Source organism: Triticum aestivum, chromosome 7D (assembly GCF_018294505.1).
Source record: "Triticum aestivum cultivar Chinese Spring chromosome 7D, IWGSC CS RefSeq v2.1, whole genome shotgun sequence".
Taxonomy (NCBI): domain Eukaryota; kingdom Viridiplantae; phylum Streptophyta; class Magnoliopsida; order Poales; family Poaceae; genus Triticum; species Triticum aestivum.
The window spans coordinates 210,605,450-210,621,840 of record NC_057814.1 but is presented as its reverse complement, the minus strand read 5'-3'; the positions used below and the strand labels follow the sequence as shown (position 1 = coordinate 210,621,840).

Here is a 16,391-nt window from a genome sequence, read left to right as displayed (position 1 = left end):
CGGGCAACTATGTCTATCCGTAAGCTTCAATCATTCAAAGAACGACAGAAATCCGAAAGCTAAGCTGATAACAGTGACTGAATTATTGAACCATCCGACAGAAGTACTCAGACAGTGCCTTCTTCAACCAAGACATCTTGCTTTCACTTGGTGTTGCCCTGGAGCCTAGGGGGGGAAATATACTAAATAGACTGGCCTCATCCACTCCACGCGCCAAACTGATTGTTCTTCACAGAATTTGTAATGAGATGCTTCGGATATATTTGGATCTCAAGAAAGAACGCTGTCGACCTACTGGTGGTGATAAGTGCTCCCAACTATTAGTTCGTTTTATAAACAGCTGTCCATCTCATATGGTGCCACTGATAGACATTCTAGATCTTGACATCTGAACAATGGAACATCTTCTCCAGAATAAATAAACATTGGATCCATTAGGAACATCACAATCATCGCAATACGCACAAGTTGCAAACTAAGTGAATAAATTCAGTACATGGTTGGATTTCACAGCCCTGGCGGCTACGTACCAAGGAGGTCAAAAGAACTTGGGAGCTTGGCAGATAGATAGCAATGGTGGCAATACACCACGCCTGTTGGATTTGGAAGCGGCAGGGAACACAATCATTAGGGGCGGAATTATACTTATCCATCATATGAGTGAAGAACAGATAGGCCTTATCCACTCCACCTCGAGTGGCCCGTTGTTCTTCACAGAATGCTTCAGAGATGTTGAATATCAAACAGAATATGTGGTGGTTCAGGAAAGATGAAAAAACCTGACGTTGTCAATCTAACCTGTGGTGACACGTACCATCAACTATATTACTGGTTTATTTTATATATTTCTGTCCCTCTCATATGGTGCCAATAAATAGAAATTGTAGATTTGACATCTGGAGACGGGAGCCACTACATTGGATTTGCAGAAGCTGCAAAATAAGTTACAGTAACAAACTCTGTTACATGGTTGGTGTTTATTTTTTTTCCTGATATGGCCTACACGGTTGTTGTTGCTAGTGCTCTGTTCGACTGAAAAGTCAGTTTTTGTTGGGATGTACACTTGTTTGCTGATTCTAACCTGCACATATGCAGTACTGATTGAAAATCTCTTGGATGAAACGCTCTACGCTCTACAGTTCTGTGACACCCTTGGGGAAATATATGATGATTCCCTGGAAAGTCTAGTCAGCGTGCTATCTCTACAAAAGAGCACATGAGGAAAGAAGAGTACAAAGCTGTTCTACATCGTTGGATCAGTTAACATCTGCTCCTATGTTAGTACTGTATCTTTTAGATACCTGCAATGTTACTACGCTGGTTTTACCATAGATATTTAAGTGGAATAGTGACTTGCATAACACGCGTTAACATGGTATGGAGAGAGTTTCCACTCAAACAACTACACTCTGGAGTCTAGACCACTGTAAGTTGCACAGAGATTGATTGTATGCATTACATCCTAACAAAAAGTTGAAGTTCAAAGAATGCTCCCTGCAATCTTGAAAAGTCAGAACTGTTGTAAAGCAGCAAACCTACGCCATTAGTTTCTTTTTTTTTAGAAAAGAAGGAAGACCCCCGGCCTCTGCATCTGGACGATGCATACAGCTATTTTATTAATTATTGACGCAAGACCTTACAAAGTCATACAACAGTAAGACTAAAGCCACCGTCTAAGCAAACATCTGTCGCTACTCCTATCCAGTTGATGAAGGGGCGCTGAAAGTCTAGGCCTAATACCAAACAGACCTCGCAGCCGAACCTAACATCTAAGACTTGAGGTCCCAACCAGGACGCCTGCCGGGTATGGGCACCCTCTAGTCCGGCGTGCTCCTCAACCAGGACGCCTGCCAGGTATGAGGCCGCCGCAGCCACCTGCCACCAATCCATCTTCAGAGTTGTACTGCTGCATCTACCTTGCCCGGTCTAACTGCCGCCGACGCCACCACGACGCCAGACAGCGTCACCCTCCTGCGTGAGTCCATCTCCGCTCATCGGGCGCCGAGTCTCCACTGCGCCACGCCGCCGAGATCCGCTATCATCAATGGGCAAGATGAAACACCGCTCCTCCTCTTGTCCCCTCCAACCAGCACTTGCTCCAAAACGATGCCCCCAGGAGGGAGAACGACACCGAAGGCACCGTCATCGTCTGATCCGGTAGACCCAGATCTAGGGTTTCCCTCGGAACTTCCCGATCAGGTTTACGTGACCTGCAACTACGATGCCTCGAGAAGGGAACGACGTCCGAGACGCCGCCATCGTCCGCCAAGACCGCAGCCAGGCGTGGAAATGCTGAGCTCCGCTGATTGGTGAGGGGTTTCTCTGTCTGGGCGGTGGGGCGAGCGTCGTGGCTGGCCGCTGGAACACTTCGCTGCCTTTTTATCACCTTAAAATTCGCTTACACACTAGGAAATGTTCTGCTGACAGCAGTGCCCCACAACGTTCAGCTTCGAAGAGGGTCTAGTTTTCTGTATAGAAAAGATTACAAGGTTCACACCTTTTGCTTTCTGCCGTTTCTCGGGCCCAGTGTTAGTGAGATGCAAGAATGACGTGTGAGTTAGTGGGGGTGCTTGCTGGTAGGAAATATTCAGGCCCTTTTCAGCCGCGACGCGATACCGGAGTTATACGGTGTCCGGCTGGACTTTTGTCCTCTTTCGCTATAAACACTACAAGAATAGAAGCACCCTTCTAGAGATAAGAATAGCAAATGTTTTGAGGCACTGATGGAAGCATGCCAAGGTGAAGTTGATGATCTCTTTAGCGTTTATCCTTCTCTTCATCTTGCCCTATGTGCTCATGCTGCGAGTGCCGCAGGATGATTTGGTTCTGATCGAGTGCTTGACCCCTTGAGGAGGGCATATTCTTCAGCATCTCTCTTGTCGGATCGTATCCCCATGACCACGTCGTCAAAGAGACAGTCTTTCTTTGGTTTGGCCCACCGATTTACCGTCGTTGGTGACACTCTTCTGAGCCCCTAGATTCGCCGAAGTATGAGATCATGAATGCATCCTTTTTCTTTCCACTTCATCTTGGGAATCTGGAATGGTTGTTTATGGCTGGGTGTGACAGATCAGACTTCGTTTAGAATCAGACCTTCTATCTATCTAGTTGTATTGCCACTCCAACGGTTCTTTTTATTGTTATGCCCCATATCTCTCTGAGCCTATTTGATCTATTTGCTATATCCAAGTTCGAGTGTGAAGTTTGCTCCGGTTGAAGTGTAGGGCTTCCTAATTCCTGCTTCGTCCTCCTATGAATGCACTAGTATAGAAGGTTGGCCCGTCACCGTATACCATCGCAAGATGAACTGGAAATTAGTAGTTTCAACCAGTTAAACAAAATAGGCAAGTTGAGGTTTGTTCAGCGTGTGTTGTGTTGCCTCCAACTATAACGAGGCCCTTTGACTTGAGGTACGATCTTGCCTCTTAACACGCTTTCCTGCTAGAAGAAGTGAGGGTGATGTCCAATGACCTGTTGAAGAAGCTTGTTGTGTAGATAGGTATCCGTTTCGTGAACCTAATGTAGAACCTGTAAACTAAAGACTTGAGTCCCGGAACCGCAGCCATTCAAAAAGCTATCAATCTGATTCGAAATACCAAGGTTCGAAGACCTCTGGGGCATATCAAAGTACTTTCACTTGCCCCACAACAAGAATTTCTAGGGTATGTGAGTGGTGTCGAACGCTATTGGTGTTTGTGTATTCACATCAGGAGAAGAAAGAGGCTCTCATTGCTGCTGGGATAAGACAAAACCTTCTTCCTTGATTCATGGCATCAGCACTGCTATATTAAAAGAGTAATTTATTGGCTGGCTATGATTCCTACAAATAAGTCTTGGGGTCATTCCGGGCTGATGCTTCCTAATTCTAACTAGCTTTTGCTCCCTTCATCGCTATGGGGCACCACATATATAAGCATTGGGAGATCGATCTAATTGCAAAAGAAATGGGAAGCAAAGTGTTGGTTATCTAGCAAGTATAGAAATGATGCAGTATCTTCATTGGCGAGACAAGCAAAGAAGTAGATTCAAAAAAGCAAAGTCAAGCAAGCAGCAACATTGGTGACTTTATTGAGTCTTGTCCTAGTTGATCTGGTAATGCTCGAAAAAGCCTTTGACTCATCCAATGCTTAATTGGTTGTCCTAATTTCTTTCTTGGAAACATGTATGAAATGAAAGACTTATGTGAATAAGATAAGATCCAATTCTATGAGAACATTCACAATTGATCGATAGCTCACAAGCTACCTGCTTATAGGCGGGGCATCAGTTGTAACAAATAGGGGAGTGTATTTCCCACTCCCCTATTGGTTAAAGCAGACTCGTATGCTTCGTAGTAAAAACCTTCCTTTACCGCAGGCAAGCTCTCCTCTGTCTCTGTATGCTTGGGTGAATGCCATAAGCGGATTTATGCTTTTTTTATGGAAAACAGTTTGAAAGGGTCGACATAGCCTATCTTTGACCAGCTACCTCATATGAGATTGAAATAGAGATAGAATGGAGTAGGAACACGAATAACTTATATGTAATCTAATATTGTTTTATTTGAATACTAGGAATCACACCTGAATTCCATCAATCATTCGGTTAGAAGTCCTCTATTTCATCCTTGATGTTTCAATCAAAGGAGATACTCTATTTCACAATCTATCCATCTGGATTCCTCTTTTTAAAGAAAGTCTTTCCTGGATCCTGAAAAAACAAGAAAGAACAGAATGAGAACTAAGAGTTCTTTCAGTCGAGCAGTTGAGGGAACGAGCAAGATACGTTTGTCAGTCTACTATTCTTTCGGGAAGGAATTGAGCCTCAATCATCATACGCAAAGAAAGAAATCCTTCGATAGCGAGAACATTCAGAGTTAGTAGTTGAGTAAGTATAGATTCACTCCGATTACCAAACGGGCGACTTTACATCTTAGGGAGCAGCAGGCCTTCTGTTTATGGTGAAGGTACTGGAATCTTTTCAATATGAAAATAGGTGGTATCCAAAAGGACAAAAACTGCAACTAGTGATCTGGTGGACTACTGTCATGAGTCACAAGGCATTGGTAGACTGACTCACTCGGATGTTTGGCTATTTAACCTAAGAAGTATGTCTGGATGGATGACTTCATAGTCCAAGATGGTAATATCGATTGTTCATCTAATTCACCAACGTGACCAACCACAATGAATGTCTTTAACCGCCTTATCAAACTTGGATTGCAGCCTTTTCTATCTCTGTATAAAGTCGGTCAATCCTAGTGTTGGGCAGAGCCCATTGTCAAAAGATCGTTTTGCTAGGATGCTTGCTTGAATCTAGCTACTTCCAAAAAGGCATTTTCACTCTATACGGTATGGCTACAAACCGAATGAAGAAGTCAGAAGCAGTTCATCGTCTGTGGGAGCTTGCTGATAGTAAGGAAGCCATAATCTTTCTATCAGATTGCCTATTTGTCTATCTGTCTGGTGAAGAGAGAATGTAATATACTCTCAATAGGGCAAGCACCCAATACCTCGTAGAGTCCAAAGCTCCAGCTCAAAGAGTTCAGGAAGACCAACCATCCGCACTTGATTAGCTACTGTGCACTTCACCAGAACATGGTCTATGTCCTCCACTACCCCTTCACAAACATAAAAAACACTGAGACAATGGGAGCAAATTCCTTGAGACAAGAAGTTCGTTCGTTGGACGGAAGTCTATTCCAATAAGCTTTCCACCAAAAAAATGGAATGCAGGGAATGACCTTAAGCTTACATACGCAAGACAAATGAAGACCACCTTCCTCATTAAATGGCTGGCAGACCTCCCTGTATATTTCCTTCATCCTAATCGTCAGAGTGAACAGAAGACCCCCATGTCAAAGTATCAGAACAGATGCTTCTAGGAATTGGTACAGCTGAAATTTCTCGCGCCACCTCATCAGGGAGAAAAAAAAGCTAATAAACTAAGATGTCAATCCCTATTAGGAATGAGATAGTGGGAGAGAGACAAACCTTCCAACAGCTCTGACATGTTCATAGGAATAGGCCTTCTATTCAATGTAGTCCCACCGAGCCAAGGGTCTTATAACAATCGCACTGAATTACCATCTAAAATCTGCCACTGGAAGTTCTCTTTAATAGAATTACTGGCTTTACAGATCTCCTTATTAATAGGAAATGAATGGGCAGCAACATAGAACCGATCTCAAGAACCCTCAAACCTCCCTGGAGAACACGGCTCTGTTAAACACATATGCATGTCACGTTGGAGTTCAGACTTGGCGCGCAAGGAGATGTCTAGGAGATAGGCTAGGTTGTTAGACAAGTAGTTCAATATCTTGTAAACCTCTTATCTCTTTATCTCTTCCTCCCCAAGTTGTAATCTTCTCTCCAAAAAACTTGTATGCGCTATTGCCAGGGAGGTGCGCCCCTGCAGCCTATAACATGCAATCGCCCCCTCACATCGAGGGTAAGACGCTTTCGCCTATTCGCACATGGTAATCAGAGCCTCCTCTTCCAAAACCCTAGCTGCCATCTAGTGCCAAGCCATGTCTTCCTCTAGCGCCGCTCAATCCAATCTCAGCGGCCAAGTCACGGAGAAGCTCTCCCGGACGAACTACGTCCTGTGGCGAACGCAAGTTACGCCGCAGCTGAGGGGAGCCGGGCTCTTCGGCTATGTCGATGGAACCATGCCGGAACCCGCCCGCCTCCTCGTCACCAAGGACAAGGAAGGCAAGGAGTCGACCGAGTCCAACCCTCTCCATCCCATCTGGGTGAGGGAGGATCAACAAGTGCTCGGCTACCTCCTCAACAATCTCTCCAAAGAAGTGCTGATCACGGTGACCGCGATCACCACCGCGCACGCTCTCTGGGCGGTGCTCGCAAGCATGTTTTCCTCTCAATCTCTGAGTTGTGTTAACAACATTCGCACTGCTTTGATCAATGCACAGAAGGGCAACCAATCTGTTGCCGCGTACTATGCTTCTATGCGCGGCCTAGCCGATGAACTCCCCGCGGCCGGCAAGCCCATCCAGGATGATGAACTGATCTCCTACCTGCTGCACGGGCTGGACATGGACTACCAGCCCCTTGTCTCTGCCCTCGACGCCCGCATCACGCCGGTCTCTCTCGATGAGCTGTACGCCATGTTGAGCAACTTTGATCAGCGTGTCGCGCAGTTCCATAGCACCGGCGGCGGCTTCAAGTCTTCGGCAAACGCGGCCACCCACGGGCGCGGCGGGTACTCATCCCGTCACCGTGGTCCTCCTCGACACAAGGGCAAGCAAGGTGGTGGCGGCTCCAGCAACTCCGGCTCCCGCGGCGGGCGCCCTAACTTCAACAACAACAAGGGCCGCCGTGGCGGGGGCGGCAGCGGCAGTGGCCGCTCGGGACGGTCACAACCCGATGTTGTACGCTGTCAAATCTGCGGCAAGCCTGGCCACTCGGCCAGGGATTGCTGGTATCGCTTTGATGAAGATGAAGCTTCCTCGGATGAAGAAGACAAGGTTGTTGCCGCCGCCGACGGGTCCTATGGCGTGGATACCAACTGGTATCTCGACAGCGGTGCCACAAACCATCTCACGGGCGAGCTCGAGAAGGTGACGCTCCGTGAGAAATACCATGGGAAGGACCAGATCCACATGGAAAGTGGTGCAGGTATGAGGATAAGTCATATAGGTCATTCTGTTATACGTACCCCTTCCCGCAAAATTCACCTTAGAAAAATTCTGCATGTTCCTAGTGCCAACAAAAATCTTCTCTCCGTTCATCGTATCACTATTGATAATCATGTGTTCATTGAATTCCATCCTTTCTTCTTTTTGATCAAGGATCAGGCCAAAAAGAAGGTACTCTACCGCGGTAGATGTGTTCGAGGGCTTTACCCGTTGATTCCGGAGTTTAGAAGATCAAATAAACAAGCTTGTGGTGCTATCAAGCTTTCATCCACACGATGGCACGATCGTTTAGGACATGCATCTTTTTCTTTAGTTGAACGCTTGCTTAAGAAAAATAAGCTCCCGTTTGTTGGTGAGCGTCATAGTGAAACTATCTGTGATTCTTGCCAAAGAGCAAAATGTCATCAATTACCTTATCCCATATCTACCAGTGTTTCTACTCAACCTTTGCAATTAATTTTCTCTGATGTTTGGGGGCCTGCCCCTACCTCGGTGGGTAGACACACATATTATGTTAGCTTCATTGATGACTATAGCAAATTTTCTTGGATTTATCTCCTCAAGAAAAGATCTGACATTTTTCAAGTGTTCAAAAATTTTCAAGCACTTGTAGAACGTAAGTTTGATAGCAAAATTATTGCTGTCCAATCCGACTGGGGGGGATATGAGAAGCTCAATTCCTTCTTTCAAACACTTGGCATATCTCACCATGTGTCATGCCCCCACGCTCACCAACAAAACGGATCCGCCGAACGCAAGCATAGGCACATAGTGGAGGTCGGTTTGGCCCTCCTTGCCGGTGCTTCCACGCCCCTAAAATTTTGGGACGAAGCCTTCCTCACGGTCGTTCACATCATCAACATGCTTCCTAGTCAAGTGATCAATAAAGAAACACCAACCGAATGGCTTCTCCATATCAAACCAACTTATACATCACTTCGTGTGTTTGGATGCGCCTGTTGGCCCAATCTCCGGCCATACAACTCTCGCAAATTAATGTTTTAGTCAAAACAATGTGTTTTTCCTGAATATAGCACTCAACACATGGGGGTCAAGTGTCTAGATGTTTCTACTGGTCGAGTATACATATCTCGTGATGTTGTGTTCGACGAGACTAAATTCCCCTTTGCTGATCTACATCCAAATGCCGGTGCTTTACTTCGGAAAGAAATTCTACTTCTTCCTCCTACCCTAACCGGTCTTGATCCAGGGGAGTATAGCTCTAATGATCCTACTATGACTAACCCTCTCACCACTTTGCCTGAGTTGCATGATGATGCCGGAAGCCATGCTGAAAAAAACGGAGCTGAAAACGATGAAGAAATCTACCCAACAGGGCCATATTTCATGTGCCAGGATCGGGGGAGCAAATCTCCCTTGGGATCGGTTCCCGTAGACCTGGCGGCAGAATCTGCCTCGGGATCGCCGCCTGGAGATCCGTCAGGCCGATCCTCCCCGGACTCCGCGCCTTCTGCTCCTCCCGCTGCGACCGACCGCGCGCCAGCGGGTGGACCCGCCTATGCCACGCGGCACACAGCAGCTGGAGGAGACGCCACCCCCGCGCCGCGCTCACCTGGGCCAACGGGCGAGCGTTTCCCCTTCCAACCCGTCTGCTACAAGCGGCGGGATCTGCGCCGTCCGACCAACACGGGCCCCACGTCTGGCGCCAGGGGGAACCGGCGCAATCATTGGCGCATGATGAGCCGGACCCGGCAGGATTTTTTGGCCCGCAGGCGGTTTCTTCACGTGCTCCTGGTGTGTCGCGGCGTACAGAGGATCCGGCGCCTGCTCCCAACACGGCTGCTGTGCCTGATCCTGAGTCCGCCTCGGGATCAGCCCCTGCAGTTCAGCCGGGATCTTCTGCGCCACAGCCAACCTCGTCGCGTCGCACTCGTCTTCAACAAGGGGTAATACAACCTCAAAATTATAAACACATGACAAAGTTTGGGATGGTATGTTCCACAGGTGAACCAGCGAGCCACATACACTTGAAGAAGCACTTAGTGATGAAAACTGGAAGAAAGCAATGAGAGAAGAGTACTCAGCCTTGAAACGAAACAACACATGGCACCTGGTTCCTCCACGGCAAGGTAAAAACCTTATTGATTGCAAGTGGGTATTTAGGATAAAGAGGAAATCCGATGGGACCATTGATCGTTACAAGGCGAGACTTGTAGCAAAAGGATTCAAACAACGGTATGGCATTGATTATGAGGATACCTTTAGTCCAGTTGTAAAAGCTGCCACTATCCGTCTTGTTTTGTCCATTGCTGTCTCTAGGGGCTGGAGTCTCAGGCAGCTAGACGTTCAAAACGCGTTTTTGCATGGTGTTCTGGAAGAGGAAGTGTACATGAAGCAACCTCCTGGGTTTGAAAACAAAAATGCACCTCATCATGTGTGCAAACTTGACAAAGCATTATATGGACTGAAATAGGCTCCTAGAGCATGGTACTCACATCTGAGTCATAAAATGCAAGCACTTGGCTTTATTCCTTCAAAGTCTAACACCTCCTTGTTCATTTACAACAAATGCAACACTCACATATTTGTTCTCATATATGTTGATGATATCATTGTCACCAGCTCATCTAATGAGGCTATCACAGGACTTTTGAAGGATCTTAGTGCAGAATTTGCTCTTAAGGATCTTGGAGAGTTGCATTATTTTCTAGGGATTGAAGTAAAGAAGCATGAGGATGGACTTCATCTCTCTCAAGAAAAATATGCAACAGATTTGGTAAAAAAGGCTGGTTTGCAAGGGTGTAAACCTTCACCTACTCCACTGTCCAGTTCAGAGAAGTTGTCTCTTACAGAAGGACAGCCCTTGAGTAAGAATGACAGTACAAGGTACAGGAGTTTGGTAGGTGCACTTCAATATCTGACGCTTACAAGGCCTGATATCTCATTTGCTATCAATAAGGTATGCCAGTTTCTTCATGCACCTACCACAGTTCACTGGACTGCTGTAAAGGGTATAGTTAGATATGTCAAGAACACTCTGAGTATTGGTCTGAATTTCAGCAAGTCATCATCCACACTTTTGAGTGCCTTTTCAGATTCTAACTGGGCAGGTTGCTTGGATGACAGACGGTCCACTGGTGGCTTTGCAGTATTTTTTGGTCCTAATCTAATTTCGTGGTTGCTAGAAAACAGGCTACTGTCTCTCGCTCTAGTACAGAGGCAGAATACAAAGCATTGGCAAATGCTACAGCTGAGATTATATGGGTGCAATCACTGCTGAAAGAACTTGGTGTAAAAAGTACTAAAACTCCATGTTTATGGTGTGATAACCTGGGTGCTACATATTTGTCTGCTAATCCAGTGTTTCATGCTAGGACCAAGCACATTGAAATTGATTTTCACTTTGTCAGAGAACGAGAGGCTCAGAAGAAGCTTGACATACGTTTTGTGCATTCCAAGGATCAGATAGCAGATGGATTCACAAAACCTTTACCCACAAGAAGTTTTGAAGACTTCAAACATAATCTCAACTTGATGAAGTTGTGATTAAGGGAGGGTGTTAAACACATATGCATGTCACGTTGGAGTCCAGACTTGGCGCGCAAGGAGATGTCTAGGAGATAGGCTAGGTTGTTAGACAAGTAGTTCAATATCTTGTAAACCTCTTATCTCTTTATCTCTTCCTCCCCAAGTTGTAATCTTCTCTCCGACAAACTTGTATGCGCTATTGCCAGGGAGGTGCGCCCCTGCAGCCTATAACATGCAACGCGCCCCCTCACATCGAGGGTAAGATGCTTTCACCTATTCGCACAGGCTCCACAACGTATTTGGTAGCGGATCCACTTTTCCTTATCTGTTAACGTATACCTTTCCTCTACCTATGAGCTAGCTAAAGATCCATCGTTATCCTTTCCGGCAATGGAGGCGGAATCAATGATCATGTCAGGTTTCAGATTCAAAGAGAGATGTCAAGCAAGCACCGAATCTAAGTACTCAACTTGCCCGACCCGCCTCTTCCACTAGACCTCGTCTTTCAAAGAGCAGCAGCCCTGCAAGCCTAATAGAACCTTGTTTCCCTATTACTTACTTTTGCTTTGAGCGTCGCTCTCCAGTGGCTTTCTTTCCTATGGCTTGGATGGGGGTCCTCAACAAGATCTATATCGGTGTCATTATTTACTTATTTAGACGATAGATGATGATAGAGATCAGACTGGCTCTGAGGAAGAATATCTTAAGTAGTTGAATCCACTCTACTAGGTTAACTTGTATGATCTGAATGTAGGAGGACTGCTGCTGGTGACACAATTTCTTTTGGGTCTGAAGAATGAACTCAGAGCTGCAGTGGAAGTGCAGGTGCCTAACTCAATTAGTGAAGCTGCATCTTTTGCTCAATCAAGTGTGGGAAGGAGTTTTGGAGAGAGGCAGGCACTACATGAACAAGAAGGACAGTAACTAGAATTATAAGTCGGCTGCCCCGCAGCAGCAAGGCTATGCCTCAGTCAAAGTTTGACAAGGGGCAAAACAGTTGATGTCCTAATAGAAGTTCATGTCGATCCAGCCAAGCCAGTGCCATCATTAGAAAGTTCGGCCATTTTAGTTTCAGCCAGTTCAAGTTAGGGCAAGGAGGAAAGGAAGAGAGTAATGCAAGGATGTAAAGAATGAGGCACTAGAACAGACTGGCCCGCAGGCTTCCAACCTGACGCCGCTTTGCTACTTTTCGAAAGAGGAAGAGAAGTTGTTTGTACGAGACTGCGCCTCCCGGCTAGAAACTCCAATGGCATTTTCTGTAAATGAAAGCAAAGTGAAGCTTTACGACCAAGGAGAGATAAGCATATTTTATGAATGATAGAAGGAGTGCTCCCCGAGCACAGGCTCGCTTGGAAGGATAGAGTGCCACAAGACAAGATGGCATATTGAAGGGAAGGCTATGAAAAGAATTCTGGTCTCTCGAACGCCTGGCATACTAATATGAGCCGCATACTTGAATACTAGTGACATATTGGAGGAAAGGAGATTATTGGAATACTAGAGGGAGTTACGCCCATAAGAACTGCTGGTTGTAAACGCGACTTGCTCTGCTCCTCCTAAAACCCTTTCCGATAGTAAGATAGATATAGATCTAAAGGGCCTAGAAGAGCAAGCATGGACCGAATAATACACATACTCTGTCTAGATAGACGATTTCTTCTTTCATTTCCACTCAAATAAAAGCACTTTCTTTCAAGCTTATTTGCTTGAAAAAGAGCAAAGCAATTCCAACATAAACTGACACTTTAGGATCCTCTAAGCCTTTCTATAGACCCGTAAGGTACTAAAAATGAAAAACTAGCACTACTAACACAGGCTGAAGAGGATGACCTCGAAAAAGAATACAATTAAAGATGTGGCCTTCCCTCCAAGCACATATATGGATATGGAGCACTCTTTTCCACCCTAAAAAAGAATAGCCAGAGATGGCTTTCTTTCCGTATCAATAGGTAGCCTTCCTTGCCTATGGCTACTTTCGAATGAAAAGGTCAAAAAAGAACTTGATGTAATAGGCTCACTTCATTAATGCTTTCAAACTCGATTGTAAACTATTCCCACCTAAAAGATAAGCTTACTACTTCAAATAGGTAGATGGAAAGAAAGCCATATTTTCCATCTTATTTATATATTCCATTCCAGCCATTGATAGCAACTCACTCTTTTCGAACTGCACTTTGAAAGCCAAACCCAAGAAAGACCATATCAACTACTCTTCAAATAGCAGGATAAATCACGGAATTCAAATGGAAGATAGAAAGAGAAGGCAATTCAAACCTAATGGCCAAACGAATCCAAGACAGAAATACTTATATCCAGAAAAGAATAACAAGAGAACAAAAACAACTCCATATTCTACTGGCCTGCCTCTCTGATCTACTATCCAACTGCCATGGAAGCACCACTGTTCACCCTAGGCTCACATTCTGGCACTTCGTTCGCTGTGTACTCAAAGGACTTGCTTGTCTTTTGACTCGGGCAAAAACCGCAGGAGTGAATTGACTCGTAATTATACAAAGAAATGACCCAGCTGGCCTTCTCCTATCCGGGGAATCATCGGGACATGCTTCACTTAAAGTGATTATACCACATAGTTTAGGGAAGTGAAACCATAGTTCGGGTTAGTTCACGCTAGATTATCGAAGCTTGTAACACCTATTAGAACACATTAGGAAAGCGCAAAAGATTTCTATTTGGAGTTCGCTCGTTTAGTTGCTCGATCGCTGCCATCCGCATTGGGCTAATTCAAATCCTATGCTCCATGCTCTCGCGGGTTTGCTCCATTTGAACTTGTCCACACTGGCATAACCAGTATCTCCCGGGAACTAAGAGGCATGGATACCCATCTTTATCGATTCAAGGAAATGAATAAGTATCAGCGAGCAGGGAATACGGGCCCGGTAGAGATAGGGATGATCGGCAAGCGCTACGAGCGGGGCCGATGTTTCGTGTTGTGGGTGGCCATCGGATTGTTCAGCGTGCCCATGCGGATCCCTACCAATGTCCTAGACTACAAGTTCGACAAACTTCCGGCTTGGGTCAGGATACAAAGTTACCCGGGATGGGCTTGCCCTCTGGATCACGTTGGGTCCTTGCTTGTTCCAACATCATGCTAGGAATGTATCACGTGCCCATGCAAACCAAAGGAAAGCAGATACAACTACTACAGATCCTAGTCCTATTTCCCATCAGAACATAAGGGAGTGGGCTTCCTTTGTAACAGCTCTGTCCTGGTCGTGGCTCACCTCAATGGACCAACGCTTTTGGTTGGAAGCTGGTCGATCGCCTGGTCGGCAACCGGCACAACACCTTTGCCAGTGGGATTGCTGTTGGTTTTCGTACTATGCGCAATGAAAGTTTCCAAAAAAGGAGAGCTCTCAAAACAGCGTTCTACGGGGAGAATGTTATTTTTGTATACTTTGACCCCATACTGGCATGAAACTGATCGGAAAAAGGACATCAAAAACACCCATTTATTAGGGGAATGTGAAAATTGATGGTTTTCGCCCATACTGGCATGAAACTTTCTCTTTTATTGAGCTCAAAAACAGGCAGCGGGAGATCAGAAAAAGTGTCAAATCCAATAGAACAGAGAACGATGGCCCAAACAGAACAGCTTACTTCCTCTATCCGAGTTGGCAATCAATATCAAGATCAGAGCGCGAGAGCAATGAAACAACAAGTCCACCGTCCCTTCACCAGCGAAAGAAAGGTGAAGACTAAGCAGCCCAATAGGGTCTCGAGTATGACTATAGTACCAAAGCTTGGTGCTTCTACCAATCAAGCAATTACCATGGGTGGATATTCAATAGAAAGCCTACTTGAGTAGGTCAAACAGCGGGGATCTCTCAGTTCCAATGGCTGGATCTCAGAATCGCGTAGATGGGTAGAAGTAATGGGCAAACGCACCTAAGTTAGAGATTTCAACTACTACGGTAGTGATGGGGTGCCTGTTTACCTAAGTAGGCCTAGTTCTTTCTATAATGAGCATTCGCGTCCGGGGACTTTGATCCAACTTCAGCCGATGGGGAAACGGCAAGGGATGCACCGGTATCTGGACACGTGATGGACCCAGTAGTAAATATTCCTTTGTGGAAGGTTTTGGTTATACCTGGGTGGCAAAGCGAAGTTTCTGGTGGGTAGGTGTCTAAAACAACCCTCTGTAAGGAAGCACGCCCGTATCAATCCTTTAATCGGAGACTAGACTAGCGTTAGGAAGGACAAAGGAGACAGACAGAATTTACATCAGAAAAAGGACCTTTTTAAGTTTGTGTGAGGATAATTGTCTTAAATTTCGGAGAATCGGCTAAAAAACGCGAAATTGTCTTCGCCTTTGTAAGCGAAAATGTCTAGTAAAGCCTATCTCGCTTTTAGCCTTCATGGTGAATGGCCCACCCTTTCTTTGAACCTTGTCAATGATCGAACGAACTTACAGATATGAACTGAGTGTCATTTGATGAGTAAGATCGAACAAGGGAGAGGGATATGGAAAGGATGAAGTAATGAAAGAGGAAGTCATTGCTAGTAGTAACGACTTGTCACGATCCATTGGTTCATATAGAATCCATGTCCTAGGTCTATCAAAAAACATTCTTTTCGCTAAGCGTATGTAATAAAATAGAGTGAAAGGGTCCACCCCGAAACCAAGGGGGTACTAACTAACAGCTGAGTCCTCTCCGAACCGCAGGAGATAGTTGCCCATCATACGGCTCACCAACTTTACTTGCCTCTAAGGGGGGCTCGCTTCTAGCAGATTCGGATCACTTACTATACATGGTCCTACGAAGGGGTTAGGAGCGTTTTCAAGATGATTCTTTGTTTGTCGAGACGAAAAAGGAACCCATCTTTTCGATTGAAAAATGTGAGTCTGTTTTGCCCACTTTATCCACCCCCCTCTATCAAAATGATCAAACATGCATTTCAAAAGCTTCTTATTCCCGTGTTTGATCTTATCCATCTCTGCCCCGCTTCCATGTGGGCAGAGACCCCTGTAGAGAATGAAGAGGGGCCAAGGATCTTACTCTCAAGAGTGCTTCGATAGGATCCACTCTCTCCCCTGAATAAGTCAGGCTCCGTTAGCCTGGGCTGAGATGGGGATAACGAGTCGACGATTGAAGCCCCCAACGTTCTGCCAGACACTGGACAGGGGTAAGCTCTATAAATGTGTAGAGCCAAGTGTAGTGTGGTGTAGTAGTAGGCACTTCTAGGCCTCTTCCCGGCTACTGGATCACTCCAGTGCTTCGGGTACTATGGACCCTCTGCCATCCAT

The 16,391-nt window shown here is 45.7% G+C and overlaps 1 pseudogene; it reads left to right on the top strand.

Annotated features, from left to right (window-relative positions):
* Positions 1-6,985: 6,985 nt before the first annotated feature.
* On the top strand, positions 6,986-7,124 carry LOC123171742 (uncharacterized; annotated as a pseudogene).
* The last annotated feature ends 9,267 nt before the right edge of the window (positions 7,125-16,391 follow it).